The 18683-nt window shown below is 36.7% G+C and overlaps 1 protein-coding gene across 22 annotated transcripts in view; it reads right to left on the minus strand.

The window, feature by feature from the left end:
* Positions 1–18683, minus strand: part of ARB2A (ARB2 cotranscriptional regulator A) — a 419837-nt gene that overhangs the window by 277483 nt on the left and 123671 nt on the right. The window lies entirely within an intron of this gene.

An 18683-nucleotide genomic window follows, 5' to 3' on the forward strand; every position in this document is an offset into this window, starting at 1 on the left:
CCTCTTCCTGGCTCCTTTAACCTACAGTAAGTTGGAGAGGTTCATCTACTAATACCTTGTTGCATATAGTTGTAAGTTTAATCTTATTACAATATAATATTCTATTGTGTAAAGATAGTAGATCCAAATTTATAGTTAGAAATAAGAACTAGATTTCTAGCATACTTAGATAATAATTAGACAAAAATCAAAATTACCATTCTACTATGGATGAGCACTGAGACAGTTTCGGTTTTAAGTCACATAAATAGTGCTGCACTGAACATACTCATTACAAAGTGTGGCGAGCTGGAGCTAATACATACTGGTTCATGGGAAATCACTGCTAATTTTTCAGGAATTCTGTGAATCAGCTGTTACACAAAGCCACCACTAAAAATTAAATTACATAATCTTACAAATACATGCCAACAAAGGTCCGTCCAGTCAAAGCTACGGCTTTTCCAGTAGTCATGTATGGATGTGAGAGCTGGACTATAAAGAAAGCTGGGCAAGGAAGAACTGACACTCCTGAACTGTGGTGTTGGAGAAGACTCCTGAGAGTCCCTTGGACTGCAAGGAGATCCAACAGTCCTGAATATCCATTGGAAGGACTGATGTTGAAGCTGAAACTCCACTACTTTGGACACCTTATACGAAGAACTGATTCATTTGAAAAGACGCTAATGCTGGGAAAGATTGAAGATGGGAGAAGGGATGACAGAGGAAGAGATGGTTGGATGGCATCACTGACTCAATGGACATGAGTTTGACTAAACTCTGGGAGTTGGTGATGGACAGGGAGGCCTGGCTTGCTGCAGTCCATGGAGTCGCAAAGAGACGGACACGACTGAGCGAATGGACTGAACTGAACAAATACATACAACATAAATGTAATAAACACTCATCACTGCCTAGTTATTTTACTATATTTTACTATTATCTATGCTCTCAGTTATTAGTGTCTATTGTATTTGTATGGTGGAAATAACACATAATGATGAAATACTGTATATTTCTTCCCAACTCTATGTTCAATAACAATAGACTGGCAGCTTGAAATTATCCATGGCTTTTATATGAGTACTTATACCATAGAAATTGGCAAACACTACAAATAAGGGCTTCATTTATTGTTTTGTTGATAGTCTAGGCTTAAGAACATGAAGTTAAAATCTTAATTATACAGATTAAATGTAACAGTTTGTCTTGTCTATAGCTGTGACACTGTGAATCACATATAATATTAAGTACACATTCTTTAAGTTTGGCACTCACTTTCAGCATTCATTTCATACACTAGTAAAGTAATGCTCAAAATTCTCCAAGCCAGGCTTCAGTAGTATGTGAACCATGAACTTCCAGATGTTCAAGCTGGTTTTAGAAAAGGCAGAAGAACCAGAGATCAAATTGCCAACATCCGCTAGATCATGGAAAAAGCAAGAGAGTTTCAGAAAAACATCTAATTCTGCTTTATTGACTATGCCAAAGCCTTTAACTGTGTGGATCACAATAAACTGTGGAAAGTTCTAAAAGAGATGGGAATACCAGACCACCTGACCTGCCTCTTGAGAAACCTGTATGCAGGTCAGGAAGCAACAGTTAGAACTGGACATGGAACAACAGACTGGTTCCAAATAGGAAAAGGAGTACGTCAAGGCTGTATATTGTCACCTGCTTATTTGACTTATATGCAGAGTACATCATGAGAAACGCTGGGCTGGAAGAAGCACAAGCTGGAATCAAGATTGCCGGGAGAAATATCAGTACCTCAGATATGCAGATGACACCACCCTTACGGCAGAAAGTGAAGAACTAAAAAAAGCCTCTTGATGAAAGTGAAAGAGGAGAGTGAAAAAGTTGGCTTAAAGCTCAACATTCAGAAAATGAAGATCATGGCATCTGGTCCCATCACTTCATGGGAAATAGATGGGGAAACAGTGGAAACAGTGTCAGACTTTATTTTTTGGGGCTCCAAAATCACTGCAGATGGTGACTGCAGCCATGAAATTAAAAGATGCTTACTCCTTGGGAGGAAAGTTATGAGCAACCTAGATAACATATTAAAAAGCAGAGATATTAGTTTGCCAACAAAGGTCCGTCTAGTCAAGGCTATGGTTTTTCCAGTAGTCATGTATGGATGCAAGAGTTGGACTGTGAAGAAGGCTGAGCGCTGAAGAATTGATGCTTTTGAACTGTGGTGTTGGAGAAGACTCTTGAGAGTCCCTTGGACTGCAAGGAGATCCAACCAGTTCATCCTAAAGGAGACCAGTCCTTGGTGTTCATTGGAAGGACTGATTATGAGGCTGAAACTCCAATACTTCGGCCACCTCATGCGAAGAGTTGGCTCACTGGAAAAGACCCTGATGCTGGGAGGGATTGGGGGCAGGAGGAGAAGGGGACGACAGAGGATGAGATGGCTGGATGGCATCACCGACTCGATGCACATGAGTTTGGGTGAACTCTGGGAGTTGGTGATAGACAAGGGAGGCCTGGCATGCTGCGATTCATAGGGTCGCAAAGAGTCAGACACGACTGAGCAACTGAATTGAACTGAACTGTTCAAATCACATCACAATTGACGATGTTAGTTGTAACCACAGGATGGCTATGGATGCAAGATTTTGGCAAAAATCAACAAAAGCATCCTATGAGAGTCAACTGGAAAGAATATGGTGGCATATACACCTCAAAAACAGCATATCCGAAATAAGATTTTCGACTCCCTGAGTGTTAAATACCACTCCTCTTGAGTATTCATCAACTCATTTATTGATAACTACCATCTCCCCTATTAGACAAATCAGAAATCCAGGTATCATACTTGAGCCTTTTATTTCTTTCACTTCCCACTGACAATCAATCATCATCATAACTCTTGTATCTCTCCAGTGCTATTTGTTCCTCCTGGCTCCTCAGTTTAATCTACCATTTTGCTCACGTGTGTTATGTTGATAATATCTTACTGGTCACTGAAGCCACTGTTCAGGTTTGTGCCAGATTTAACCATCTAAAACACAATTTGACATGTCATTTCCCTATTTAGTAACTATTCAATACTGCTCTGTAAGCCTTAAACACAAATTCACAAATACCTTAAAAGGACACACCTGGTCCTGATGATGTCTACAGCCTCAGTCTCACACTCGTCCTCTCACATCACAATCTGTGTTCAAACTATATTCACCTAACCCCTCTGTCTGGAAAACCTCTCTCCCCCTCCAAGTGCCTACTCATACCTGAGGATTCTATGGAAAGATTACTTCTTCTGGGAAGTATTTCCGTAGAGATGGCATTAAGAGATCACTTCAACATGCTCACGATATGCTATGCGTACAGTTTTGGCACATACCACACTGCACCAAATTCACTGGCAACCCTCATTAAACCACGAAGTCTTGAGGACAGGCACTGTGTTTTAATTAATACTGCACCTCCCTAAACTTCAATAGTGCCTGGTGCTCAATAAATCCTTGATGCACCTATAGAAGAACTGGAGGACTGCTGGATGAATAGGATGGATTTTACAAAGGAAGAGGTTAGAAAAAAAATTTTGCCATTAATGACTCTGGTTTAAAAAAGTCATTTTCAGAAGGCTTACGTTTCATATCCTCCAGTTACCCCTGAAGGTTGACATTAGAAGCCCACCTACAGCTCCAAAGCAGTGCTAAAAACAACTTAATCCCATGTCCTTTGGGTCCACAGAATAGTTAATAATTTTGACCTAGAAAAATCACTGTCAATACAAGGAGATGCTCAAGAGAGACAGTCCTACTCTTAGAGGCATAAGATACAAAGTGGCAGGATTTGTAGAGGAAAAGGGAAAAAACAAACCAAAAATAAGATAAAATGCTAAATAACTACCATCTCCACCTTTATCACTATTAACATTTATTAACAAAAAGAACTTACGTGGATCATGTTCCTATTTAAGAAGAAAACTGAAGTCATATGTTATTATCTTTTAAAAGATTTAACAAAATAAGATGGTACCTGCCAATAAGCCATCATATCTATCTCTTTTGCTAATGAAAATTCTTTTTTCCCTTCATTCATAAAAAGGTTAAAGATCCACTTCAGGCACAAACGTAAGTGCTTTTTGTATATTTTGTCATTTAATCTTAAGGATAATTCTATGAGTTTGGTATCATTATGATGATCATTCTATGGACAAGACTACATTGTTCAAAACACTTGACCAAGTCACACAGCTATTAGGTCACAAAGCTAAAATTGGCACCAAGAATGTTTAGTTAACCCTGTGTTCTTATCCGCTTAACTGCATAAAATGGTAAAGATACATGGACCCTGCCCTCAGTGAGGTCACAGTTTAGAGGGAAACAAAAGCACACATATAAAGTTTGACAAATAGCATTGCCATTATAATACGAGCTGTTACAGGCTTCAGTGTGGTACCTGTATTCTAAATAAAAAAATAGGATACTATCTAAAGCTGGAGTATTTAGGAGGCTTAATTTATTGATATCATTCCTTATACAAGTAACAAATTGAGTTGCAGAAGCTCAAGATGAGACTATGATGTGACTTAGAAATGCTTAAGAAAATTAAAAAAAAATTTTTTTTTTGACCTTGTTATACAGCTTGTGGGATTACTAGTTCCCTGATCAGGGATTGAACCTGTGCCCTTGGCAATGAAAGCACAGAATTATAACCACTGGACCACCAGAAAATTCCCTAAAATAATTAATGGTAAAACTTTGTCATAAAACAATTCAAATTTATCTAAAATGGAAAAAGACCTCATTTAAGAAGCAGTATTAGAGCTAGTGAAAAAGTTCTCAGGAAAAAAAAAGAAAAGTGAAATTAAGACTGTACATTTATTTATTATATATGTGTGTATATATAATTTCTTTTCAAAAGTATCTTAATCTTTCTCTCCTATAAAATCATTTCTGTACACAGTTCAAAACACTTGACCAAGTCACACAACTGTCAAGTCTCAAAGTTACATAAAATTGTTTCTGTAATGTGTTGAAACAAAATGCTTAAGCAAAATTAGTCACCCGAAGACTAAAAATAAAATGTCTAATGCTATGCTATGCTATGCTAAGTCTCTTCAGTTGTGTCCGACTCTGTGCGACCCCATAGACGGCAGCCCACTAGGCTCCGCCGTCCTTGGGATTCTCCAGGCAAGAACACTGGAGTGGGTTGCCATTTCCTTCTCCAATGCATGAAAGTGAAAAGTGAAAGTGAAGTTGCTCAGTCGTGTCCGACTCTTAGCGACCCCATGGACTGCAGCCTACCAGGCTCCTCCGTCCATGGGATTTTCCAGGCAAGAGTACTGGAGTGGGGTGCCAGGGCCTTCTCCGAAAATGTCTAATAGGTAAATTCCAATAGCCAAAACTCTTCTCTGGCTAAATGAACAAACTCTTTTAATTTAGTCTTCATAAAATTAAACACTACAATTGTTTTTCACTTTTAAGATTCAGTTCAGTTCAGTTGCTCAGTCGTGTCCGACTCCGTGACCCCATAAACCGCAGCAAGCCAGGCCTCCCTGTCCATCACCAACTCCGGGAGTTCACTCAAACCCATGTCCATTGAGTCGGTGATGCCATCCAGCCATCTCATCCTCTGTCGTCCCCTTCTCCTCCCGCCCTCAATCTTTCCAAACATCAGGGTCTTTTCAAACGAGTCAGCTCTTCGCATCCATCAGGTGGCCTTTTAATATTAAATTTTAGAATTTTATTACACCAAAATTATTGGATCAATATTTTTAATTACTTATACAGTACTATTTCAAAATTTCCTTTTTAAAACTGGCTCATGGCTTTAAACTTGTTAATGTATTTGCTGTAAGTACTTTTTACACCACTCAGTTTCTTCCTTTAAAGTGAACAGTGCAAATTGCCATGGATAGGCGATAATGAAAAAGCAACACCAATTATTAATTTTGTGTAAGTTATCCTCCACTCCTGAGATTCCTTGGAGGGGAAGAGCATGTCTGCATTTCCCCATGCAGTGCCACAGGCACAAAGTGAGAGGAACTAAACAAATGCATCCTGAGGGAAAGAAAACGCCTGAAGCAGCAAATGACCCACTACATACCTCGCTATGCAGGCTTTGATGTTATAATTTGTTAATTTCCAGGAAAAAAAATTACCAATAGTTTTAAGGTTGTTCTGATAGACACATTTAACTTCTGTAAGTTTTTGATCACAAACAACATACACCATTCAAACCATCACAATACTTAGTAAATGTGCAAGAAAAAGCTCAATGAAAAGACATTTTCTTACTATCAGAAAACGCAAACTAAGAAGTACATTAAACTTTCCTTAAGAAAGCTTAAAAATATTGTTGTTTCTATAGATAAATGTTCTTTTAAATATTTGAAGACCAGATCATTGTAAATAAAGATAATTTTATTCGACTATGCAGTTCATGGTATGAATAAGCAAGTACTCATTTCCCAACAGAATTGACAAGCCTTTCAAATAATGGTTTATTTATTTATTTTTTCCAAAAATCAACACTACTGGGTTAGCAATTTGGAGTTTCAGTATACAAAGATATGTATATGGATGAAGGCATGTGTGTGTGTATATATGATGCAACCATGAGTATGTCCAAAACCTACCTATTTTTAATAATAAAGATATTGATCATCATTAAATACATTATCATTTTACAATCTATGTTCAAGCTGTACCATAACAAAAAATATAAATGCATACATATACAGCTTTATATCAAACTGATTCTTTTATTGCTAACTAGATTTCCATTCCCTGTGTAATCATAAAGATAACTTAATGGTGTGGTGCTGTGCTAAGTCGCTTCAGTCCTGTCTGACTCTGTGTGACCCTATGGACTGTAGCCTGCCAGGCTCCTCTGTCCATGGGATTCTCCAGGCAAGAATACTGGAGTGGATTGCCATTCCTTTCTCCAGGGGATCTTCTAGACCCGGGGATCGAACCAACGTCTCTTATGCCTAACCTGCACTGGCAGGTGGGTTCTTTACTATTGCCAGTGGAATTGTTTTAAATAGGCTTAAAGATAAAAACTGAAAAGGACTCTTTTAAAACCTCCAGTCACACTATTAAATATGGGAAAACTGAAAATAATAACAAAAGCAATGGTCTTCATTATCTAAAAGAAAAGCAAAGTTGAACTGCTTACTTAACAGTATTTCCCCTAACTTTTTAAATTAGTTTCTTTTGGATATACACTTGTATGACTTACCATTATCACTGCTTTACTGCACAAATAAGAGGTCAAAGGAGAGCTTCAAACAAATATTAGTTCTCTCCAGTGATTAAGAGACTATTTCATTCTGTAGTTCTGATTTATAAAATTATAAATTGTGAAATAACTTATTTTCATTCCGAGTTTAATAGCATCGTATGTTCATTATAATTTAAACTCTAGCTAACAAAAAATAATAGTTTGCTATGCTTTATCATTTCTGTATGGCATTTCTAACCTAAATTGGCTTAAATCTTATAAAAATCAAATGTACATGACTCTGAAATGGTATCAGTTTTTTTTTGTTTATCAGCGGTGCCCTGCAACTTGCAGGATCTCAGTTCCCCAACCAGGGACTGAACCCAGGCAATGGCAGTAAAAGCCCAGAATCCTAACCATTAGGCCACCAAGAAACTTCCATATATCAGTTATGCTTTTTTAAAATTGTAGCATGTATACTTAATACAATATGATTGGTGTTTTCAATTTTTATTACTACTACTTTACTCCTTCTTCCGAAGCCTTCTTCCACAGCCTTCACACTTCATAAGGTATAGTCATCTTTGTATATCCATTTCATAAACAAGGTATGATCTCCTTTTCAATAGGATTATAAACACAAATCCTAAGATTGTTGACATCTGATTCCATACTTGGAGTACGTTATTACTGATTATATTTATATTTAAATTGATAAAAAGTTTATTTTAAAATATAGAAGTACATAATTCTAAATATACAACATATGCTAAGATACTTCACCTAATTCTTATAACTGCAGCTTTTAGGTATGATTTATGCACAGGAAACCAAAAGACTACATGCTCTATATTAAAAAAAAAGTTAAAATACTAGTCTGTTATTATACTATTCAGAATTACTACAGAACTTCAGTCTTAATTTAGCAAATTATATTACAAATAAAAAGTAGGTAGTGGATGTGTCTTTTTCATATTAAACCTTTAAGTCATAATTTGGCATTAGTTAGAACTTCTACATCGAAATAGGCAATTTATCTAGGTATTAATATTTTAAAATATGCCTTTTATTCATATCATGTAAACAGCTGAAAAAAAATCACCAACAAATAACATTACACATGAAATGCTACTGAACTAGTCCCCTTGAAACTATTGTTTATCCTAATATTCACTAAACATTTCTTTAAAATAGGTCAGTTTTTATGTAAATATAGTAAATTTAATTTAAAGCTTGGTGACTTAACAGTGCACAGCATACTTTCACAAATTAGCTACCTTTCATAACTTCCAGCCTTGATTATTTCAAGTTTAGACTATTTCCAACTACTAAAGGGTGACACTGTCCATTTTAGTTCTTCGCAAATTAAAATAACTTAGGGGATAAACTGGTAAATACTAGAAGTACTGTTTTTAAAAAATGATGCTCAAGATAAAAGTATAAAAGGCTAAAAACCAAAAAAAACCAAAAGTGAAGTGAAAAATGCAAAACTAACTTATTTAATATTTTCTTGTAAACTAGGGTACCAAGAATTGTCAACTAATTAGTCCATTTTATTGATGATGCTTTTCTCTAGGGAAGTTATTTTAAAAGTTTAACCCTGGAGCAAGCCATGGCTTCTTCAATCTTTGAAAGTGTCCAGGGCATTGATTATAACTGCAGGAGGTGTTACCTTCTACCCAGAGAATCTCACCCTGCACAATCTTATACACTCTCTCACTCCCAAAACAGCTTTGATTCAGCAATTCAAACTGGTTCAGCTGATATTAAAGGAAGAACCACAGAAAAGGGATCAGCAGTTAAAACGAAATAAAAAGGGAAAAAATACTGATCATGGATACAGTAGCACAAAGCTCAGGAGTAAAGCAGATTTGAAAAAGACATCAGAGTGACTCAAAAGGAAACATGACAGAAATTAAACAAGATTTTTATGTTTGCTTTCTATGCATTTAAACTCATTTCAACCCCCATTGAAATTCTTATCATACACACACCCCAAGGCTTTCAGTGTACTTTCAAAAGCCACACCCTCTCTTTCTAAGTCTCCAGAGTCACTTCTTAGGTAGCCAAAAAAAAAAAGGAAAAAAAAAAACAAAAAAAAAACAGAAGAATTCAAATATGCATGTAACCGAGAAACTGGCTATTTTATAATCAAATTATAATTTATAAACAAATTTTTTTCATGCAAAATGGTATTAATTGTTTTAAAATCTAGTATTTTTTTCTCTTGCACTTAGCCAAAAAAGGCCTAGGTCTACTTTAAAAGTTATTTGAAGTCAGGAAGGCACACAGGTTAAAGGAATAGAAATAAGACATGAGAGGCCTTACAATATCTTTCTTGGGATGATGTCAGAATATCAAGGTGCTCTACGCTGTCAGAGCTAGTTTTCCACTTGACTATAGGAGAAGCTTAAGTATACGCTTAATTAGTTAATTAGCTCAATACTGGAGAACAATCTAGATGCAAAGAGCTATCATCACAGAATGGCTCATTCACATCTACCTCAGAAACAGTGACCAAAATTCCAGAAGGTAATTGGATTTTCAAAACTGAACGTCGTTTTTCTTCCCCCCAATTCACTCATGACAGGGCCAGAAGGTAATGATATATCTGCCATGATACAACGAGCAGACCTGTCTTCTGTCAAGAGTTGAAATCATGAAGGAATAAGCTGTCATTAACAACCTCTCTCCAAACACTCGAGCTGTCATTTCATTGTTTTCTTTTGCTGGCATGGGGGCTGCTGTGGCCTCATATACCTTGTCAGTTCATCTAAGCTTTTAACCTTTTCTGGAATTCTTGACTTGAGCAATCTTTTATGAAGACTATAATGTTAAGAGCTTATATTTTCTCTGATTCATTTATAGCTTCTCTCAAAGTTTACTTTTAAAATCTGAAATCAGTGTTCCTGGTTTCAACCTATAGTTTAGCAGCCTGTATTTCAAAGAGAAAAAACAGCATTTATTTTTAAAAGGTTTGAAATGCAAATTATAGTGATCTAAATTCAGCCAGTATCTGAGGGGAAAAATCAATAATTATTTAAAGTGTAATGTAGATTTATAATCAAACCTTTAAACTCTTTTAGAAATGGTTAAATGAATAGCTACAATATTAGTATAGTATACTTCATGAACATTTTATTAAAAATTTTTAATTAAAAATAGTATTTTAAAAAATTATAAAAGTAATACCTGCTCAAGGTTAAAAAAATAATAATTCAACAGGAAAACTGAAAATGAAAGGCAAAAGAAGAAACCTGATGGTTTCTTGTATAGACTTTGGGATGTTCCTGATGTGTGGGTATAATTGAGCGCACACACGCCAGGAACATCAATGTACATGCATGTATGCAGGTACATAAATATGCATATGTAAGTGCACTTAACAAATCACCTCATTCTTAGGTTTTCATCTGATAACTCTGACATTTCATGTGAATGAACACACACACACACATATATATATATACATACATTCTCATGAACACATATAACTCAATCTTCTGAAAAACTATATAGTCTTCCATGATATGAATATAATGTCACTTAATAAACAGTCTGCAACTGGTGAGTATTTAGGTAGGTAGAAGTTTTGGAATTATTACAGACTACTGTGATGAGCGTCCTTGTACATACACTTTGTATCCTGGTCTAGTGTAAATTCCTACTAATGGAATTTGGCATCAAACATTAATATATGTATTTAATTTGGAGAGATATAATCAAATTGCCATCTTAAAAACTGCTTCAGTTTACATTCCCACCAATATCTAAACTTGGTACTATCGTACAATTTATTGCCAATTTATCTGCCAATCTTATATGCTGAAAGTTGGCACCTTGTTTTAATAAGCATTTCTTTAATTCCAGATACTCTAGATGACTATATTTTTAAAAAAGCACAAAAGACTTTAAGTCATTTCAACAAAAATAGAGCTAAAAGATCCAAGCAATTATCACATTTTTGAGGTCTCTGATGTCTTAAACATACATCCCCTGCCAAACTATATTCTACTCATGAGGGGCTAGATGGCATGGCTGTTTAGTCACTAAGTCCAGACTCTTTTATGACCCCATGGACTGTAGCCTGCCAGTCTCCTCTGTCCATGGGATTTCCCAGGCAGCATACTGGAGTAGGTTGCCATTTCCTTATCCCACATGGCATTGCTACAGTGAAAAATAAAAGCTATGCCCTATATTGATACAGGACTTCTAAATACCATCTAGTAACCATCAGTGCCCACTAGAATCCTCTTAAACTTTCCATGGCACCAACTCTGTCAATACTTATGTTCAAATACCAAGATCTTTCAGTACTTAGTTGGATGACTAGAAAATAAAGGCAGTAATTAGGAGGAGTTACCAAAAATTTATTACTCAAATTACTGGGAAAAATCATATCCTATTTTAGATAACCACCTATAATGACTCCATGTACATTTGTGGGGGGAAAAAAAATCCTAAAACTATAATCAATCAGCTTAAAAAACATGTCTGTCAAAATGGGAGTGGGGGGACGAAACCCAAAATGGAGTTAAGAAATGAGAAATCAAAAAGTTGACAGCCAGAATAGAAAAGCTAAACTATTGCTTCAAAGGATTAGAAAGCTAAAAAACTCTAAATTAGCTTTCAAAGCATGCAATTGATATCAGAGTCAAGCAACAGTTTCTGTGGTCTTTTATTTAATCATCTTATAATCACAGTGATTTCTAAAAAAAAAAAAAAATCCTAAAATAATCTACTGTGATGGATACTGCTACCAAGGATGTCATTTCCTGAGGTTTACAAAGCATTTTGTTATATAGAAAATTATTTTAATGTTATTTGTTTAAAAAACATGGGAGTTGTACAGTGACCACCAATCACTGAAACAACCACATAAAAATGTAATTAAATGCTACACTGAATTCTTTTTTATCTCTACTCCTTCCACAAATCACATTAAAATATTCCTTTTAAGAAATATGGGTGGTTTACTTTTCAATGCATACTGTTACATATTATTTGATTCCTGAAACCATGTTAATATATTGCCATTTAAAAATTAAATAAAAAGATATTTTAACATAGGGGTGGTGTTAATCCATTAGGACAAAACTAATGGTAAGGGAGAGAAGAGAAGATACAAATGTCAATAAATTCTTGGAAGGCAGTAAGCTGACAGAATTCGTTTTGTATTCAGCGGAAATTCGAACATAGTGCCCCTGGAGATAAGTAATAACTAGAAGTGAGCCAACTCACCCACTGAATTTCAGGGAAACTCAGAATTTGGACTACTACTTGTCTTGGAAAAGAGAGGTTGGCCTTCGAACCATAAGGTGCAATTATTCCATCGACCCAAAGTCAAACAAACTAAGAAAACAAAGCCTAAAAATCAAAACCCAGGTGAAATTCTCATATTGTGCAGCCAACCCTGTAAGAGATGAGAGATCTTTTCTTTAGAGAAATATATTCAGGGAAGGAGTAGGAGAGTACAGATCAAGGGACGCGAAGAGGGAGACAGGGCTCAAATCAGGCATAAGGCAGAACTCTGCAAAATGAAGAAGAGAGCTCCATAACCAAATTTGATAGAAGAACTTTAAAAATTCTACAGGGCTAAAAGTTAACTAGATACTAGAAGTAAAAATAGATGGAAAAGCAGAGAGAAAGTATAGTCAATTAGATAAGACAATTAGAGACTCAGTTCAGAACTCCAAAAGCAAACAATAATTCCAGAAAGAGAAGATTAAAATTATCATGAAACAACACACAAAAAAACATTGTTCTCAGAATGGAGGATCATGCGAGCATAGCACAGACTGAAAGGAATCACCATGTCCCCAATACAATGAAGAATAGTAATAATAAAAATAATCACACCAAGGTGTAGAAACCTTCTTAAAAGCAGTATGATTCAATTTTTTAACACCAGAGAGAAGGAAGAGAAAATTCCATGGAGGGAAACAAAAGGATTCAAGATCAGAATGATACTGGACATATCGATTAAAACGATGCAAGTTAAATGGCAATGAAATGAAACCTTCAAATTTCAGAATAAAAATAATTTTCAAATTGCATTTCTATACCTAGATGAATTACTAAAATGAGCAAGTAAAATAAAGGCATTTTTCAAAAATACAAGGTTTCAAAAATTGATCTTGAACTCACTCTTTGATTCCAACAAAATGTGGGCATATATCCAAAAAGCTAGAGTCATTAGATCCAGGAAAACAGGTCAAACATCAGAGAGAATCTAAGTGGAGTCCCAGGATGAGAGACATGTAGGCAGGCTTCAAAAGTAAGTAGTCAAGATTAAAACAAAGTTCAAGAGTTCCAGAAGAAAGCTCTCCAGATGAATGTGAAACTATAAGACTGTCTGATAACTCTGACTGTGTAAAAAATTACAGAGAGGCCAATCAGACAACTATTACAAAGAAAACACAAAAAATAATTAGGAAATTATTAATTCTGTGAAAGTAAACTTGTAGCAGAAATGAAGAGCAACCATAGTATCTACCTGGCTCAGCCATAAGCAATATTAAAGTAGCAGTAATATTGTAAAGTTTGATTGCTGAACCAATTCAGGAACTGTGGGAATGGGAAAGAGATTCTTATTGGCCATAACAGAAAGTGATTGATAAGTGAAGAGACAGCATTATAATTTAAAAATATGGATACAGAGAATATAAGTAAAAGCAAAAAGTATTCAGAGTTATTACATCTAGGGAACAGAACTAACAGGTGACAAAGGATTCAGTTCAGTTCAGTCGCTCAGTCGTGTCCAACTCTTTGCAACCCCGTGAATCGCAGCACAACAGGCCTCCCTGTCCATCACCAACTCCGGGAGCTCACTCAAACTCATGCCCATCGAGTCGGTGATGCCATCCACATCTCATCCTCTGTCGTTCCCTTTTCCTCCTGCCCCCAATCCCTCCTAGCATCAGGGTCTTTTCCAATGAGTCAACTCTTCACATGAGGTGGCCAAAGTATTGGAGTTTCAGCTTTAGCATCAGTCCTTCCAATGAACACCCAAGACTGGTCTCCTTTAGAATGGACCGGTTGGATCTCCTTGCAGTCCAAGGGACTCTCAAGAGTCTTCTCCAACACCACACTTCAAAAGCATCAATTCTTCGGCGCTCAGCTTTCTTCACAGTCCAACTCTCACATCCATACATGACTACTGGAAAAACCATAGCCTTGACTAGATGGACCTTTGTTGGCAAAATAATGTCTCTGCTTTTCAATATGCTATCTACGTTGGTCATAACTTTCCTTCCAAGGAGTAAGCGTCTTTTAATTTCATGGCTGCAGTCACCATCTGCAGTGATTTTGGAGCCCAAAAAAATAAAGTCTGACACTGTTTCCATTGTTTCCCCATCTATTTCCCATGAAGTGATGGGACCAGATGCCATGATCTTCGTTTTCTGAATGTTGAGCTTTAAGCTAACTTTTTCACTCTCTTCTTTCACTTTCATCAAGAGGGTCTTTAGTTCCTCCTCACTTTCTGCCATAAGGGTGGTGTCACCTGCATATCTGAGGTTATTGATATTTCTCCCAGCAATCTTGATTCCAGCTTGTGCTTGTTCCAGCCCAGCATTTCTCATGATGTACTCTGCATATAAGTTAAATAAGCAGGGTGACAATATACAGCCTTGACATACTCCTTTTCCTATTTGGAATCAGTCGGTTGTTCCATGTCCAGTTCTAAGCGTTGCTTCCTGACCTGCATACAGATTTCTCAAGAGGCAGGTCAGGTGGTCTGGTATTCCCATCTCTTTCAGAATTTTTCACAGTTTATTGTGATCCACACAGTCAAAGGCTTTGGCATAGTCAATAAAGCAGAAATAGATGTTTTTCTGGTTTTTCGATGATCCAGCAGATGTTGGCAATTTGGTCTCTGGTTCCTCTGTCTTTCCTAAAACCAGCTTGAACATCTGGAAGTTCACAGTTCACATACTGCTGAAGCCTGGCTTGGAGAATTTTGAGCATTACTTTACGAGCATGTGAGATGAGTGCAATTGTGCAGCAGTTTGAGCATTCTTTGGCATTGCCTTTCTTTGGGATTGGATGAAAACTCTCCTTTTCTAGTCCAGGATAATCTTTATTTTGATATATACCATTTTTCTACTTGATTTTTCAGTTTACATGCTTGTATCCTCTGATGTTTTAGTAAGTTTTAAGTGTAGATTTATCTGTCTTGCTCAAGATATGACATGCTCCTTCTACTAGGACTTGTGTCTTTATTCTCATAAACACTCTACACTAATATATAGATTTTTTCTCCCATTCTTTTCTGCTGCTTTTCTGAAATGTATATTAGAGGATTACTAGATCTTATTCTACTCTCCATGGGGCTTCCCCTGTGGCTCAGCTGTAAAGAATCCACCTACAGTGTAGGAGCTGCAGAAGACATGAGTTCAATCCCTACACATGAAAGATCTCCCGGAGGAGGAAATGGCAACCCACTCTAATATTTCTGCCTGGAGAATCCCATGTACAGAGGAGCCTGGCAGGTTACAATCCATAGGATCACAAAGAGCTGGACATGAATGAAGCAATTTAACATGAACATTCTATTCTCCATGACATTTTATCTATCATAATGTTTTTCTCAGGTTTTCTCTGCTTTATCCTACATACTATGTTCCTCAATTGTAGCTTTTATTAATTCTTCTTTCAACTGTGTGTTACAGTTGCTTGATTTGACTTTTCTTTGTGATAATCAGTTCCTCAAATGATTTTTAGTTTCTGACTACAAATTCTTCTTTATTAGGGAGTCACCCTGGATTGTAAAGTTTGCTATTGGAACTTTACCAGGTACTCCAGAAGTTTCATCAGTCCAGAATCCATTTTTACACGAATATACATTGCTTAAATTCCCAAACTAATTAAGTTGTCTAAATTCAAACTGCAAATCCAAATATACCTTTGGGTTAGGATCTTTGGCTTCTATTTCTCAAGAGAGAGGCTGTTTATGCATTCTCCCTAGCACTTTAGCAAACTAATTTTTGCACCTTAAAAACTAAGAAAGCAGATGCTTCCAGGGCACTAGCAATATACATTGGTCTTAGTTTTACATGCTTCGTCTCAGGCTCAGAGCTGTGTTGTTAGGCCCTTTGGGGGCCAGGTTTTATATCTCATCATATCTCCCCTTTGTGCTGCCACACCCTACAGGGACTTGCCATTGTGGCTTTAAGTTTTCTCCTGGAGTCAGACATTTAAAGATTCCTTTTCTATCCTTTGAACATAACTAGGTATTTAATGTGCTTCTGTGGTGGCTCAGGCAGTAAAGAACCCACCTGCAATGCAGGAGACCTGGGTTTGATCCCCGGGTTGGGAAGATCCCCTGGAGAAGGGACCAGCTATCCAGTCCAGTATTCTGGCCTGGAGAATTCCATGGACTGCACAGTCCATGGGGTCGCAAAAAGTTGAACACGACTGAGTAACTTTCACTTTTAGGTATTTAATATTTTTGTTGTTACTATGGTTTATTCCATTACTTTGAGAGTGAGGAAGAAGAGCCTCAGTCCACCATGTCATAGAACCCAAACTGTATAAATTACATTGATAAAAATAGCATTAGTCTTTAAAACTTAGATATAACAATATGAAAGTTATATGCAAAGTAATTAATTATGGAAATAGCAGATTCTTCTGAATAATCCAAATACGAGAAATTTTTAAAAGTTGGTTTAGTGGAGTTATTAGATTTCTCGTGAAATTATTACAATTATAAATTTTAAGTCATGTTGGATACGAATCACTTGTAATTTCAAAGTACGTTTTTATCATTTAAACTTTTACTTCACTGATTCTCTTATAAAATATTTTTTAGAACTTCTCATGCTCTGTCATACTAAATATAATTCTCATCAAGTTCTACCTTATCTATTTACACCTAGAGCCTGAAAAGTATACATAAATTCTCAACCATTCCAAACAGTATTACCTATCCCAGCTGTTCTTAGTGTGGTGCCCAATCAACAGGGGAACAGATATTCTCAGATATATAAATGCTCAGGCCCCAACCAGACCTTCTGAATTAAAATCTGGGATCTGAACAGGGCAATCTGGTCCAAGAAGCCTTCCAGGAGTTTCTGGTGCATGGTAAAAATTTGACCTATAGGGGCTTCCAGACCATTCCCCATAAAACTTTTTGACAGTATATACATCCCAATCAGTCAAAGCATGGACAGGGACAGATCAGTGAGATGCCTAAGGTGCAAAATTTAAGGAGGCACTCACTCTCAGGGACCTACAAGGACTGCGCATCCTGAGAGTGAATGACTCCTTAAATTTTGCACTCAAATCCAACTCCTGCAATTAGGAATGAAACGACTTATGTGTCCTATTTTCTTTGCCCTTTTTATAGAGATCAACTAAAATGCCTGAAAATATGCAAATAAGAAAAGTTCAAAGAAGTATGAGTAAATACCTAACTGCACAATTAGACACTGAATAATTCAGTTCAGTCGCTCAGTCGTGTCTGACTCTGCGACCCCATGCATGCCAGGCCTCTCTGTCCATCACCAACTCCCAGTTTACACAAACTCATGTCCATTGAGTCGGTGATACCATCCACATCTCATCCTCTGTCGTCCCCTTCTCTTCCTGCCTTCAATCTTTCCCAGCATCAGGGTCTTTTCAAATGAGCCAATTCTCCGCATCAGGTGGCCAAAGTATTAGAGTTTCAGCTTCAACATCAGTCCTTCCAATGAATATTCAGGACTGATTTCCTTTAGGATGGACTGGTTGGACCTCCCTGCAGTACAAGGAACTCTCTAGAGTCTTCCCCAACACCACAGTTCAAAAGCATCAATTCTTCGGTGCTCAGCTTTCTTTATAGTCCAACTCTCACATCCATACATGACTACTGGAAAAACAATAGCTTTGACTAGACTCTGTAATATGCTATCTAGGTTGGTCATAACTTTCTTTCCAAGAGTAAGCATCTTTTAATTTCATGGCTGCAGTCACCATCTATGGTGATTTTTGGAGCCCAGAAAATAAAGTCTCTTACTGTTTACACTGTTTCCCCATCTATTTGCCATGAAGTGATGGGACCAGATGCCATGATCTTAGTTTTATGAATGTTGTGTTTTAAGACAACTTTTTCACTCTCCTCTTTCACTTTCATCAGGAGGCTCTTTAGTTCTTTTTCACTTTCTGCCATACGGGTAGTGTCATCTGCATATCTGAGGTTACTGATATTTCTCCCAGAAATCTTGATTCCGAAATCTTGTGCTTCATCCAGTCCAGCATTTCTCATGACGTACTCTGTATGTAAGTTAAATAAGCAGGGTGACAATATACAACCTTGACGTACTCCTTTACCAATTTGCAACTGGTCTGTTGTTTCATGTCCAGTTCTAACTGTTGCATCTTGACCTGCAGACAGATTTCTCAGGAGGCATGTCAGGTGGTCTGGTGTTCCCATCTCTTTAAGAATTTTCCACAGTTTGTTGTAATCCATACAGTACGTGGCCATATGATACACACTTTTATACTCCAAATAATATATTGCAATACTGTGGATTGAA

The sequence above is a fragment of the Bos grunniens genome, chromosome 7, assembly GCF_055505025.1.
Source record: "Bos grunniens cultivar Pamir isolate PY7600 chromosome 7, Bosgru_T2T1.0, whole genome shotgun sequence".
Taxonomy (NCBI): domain Eukaryota; kingdom Metazoa; phylum Chordata; class Mammalia; order Artiodactyla; family Bovidae; genus Bos; species Bos grunniens.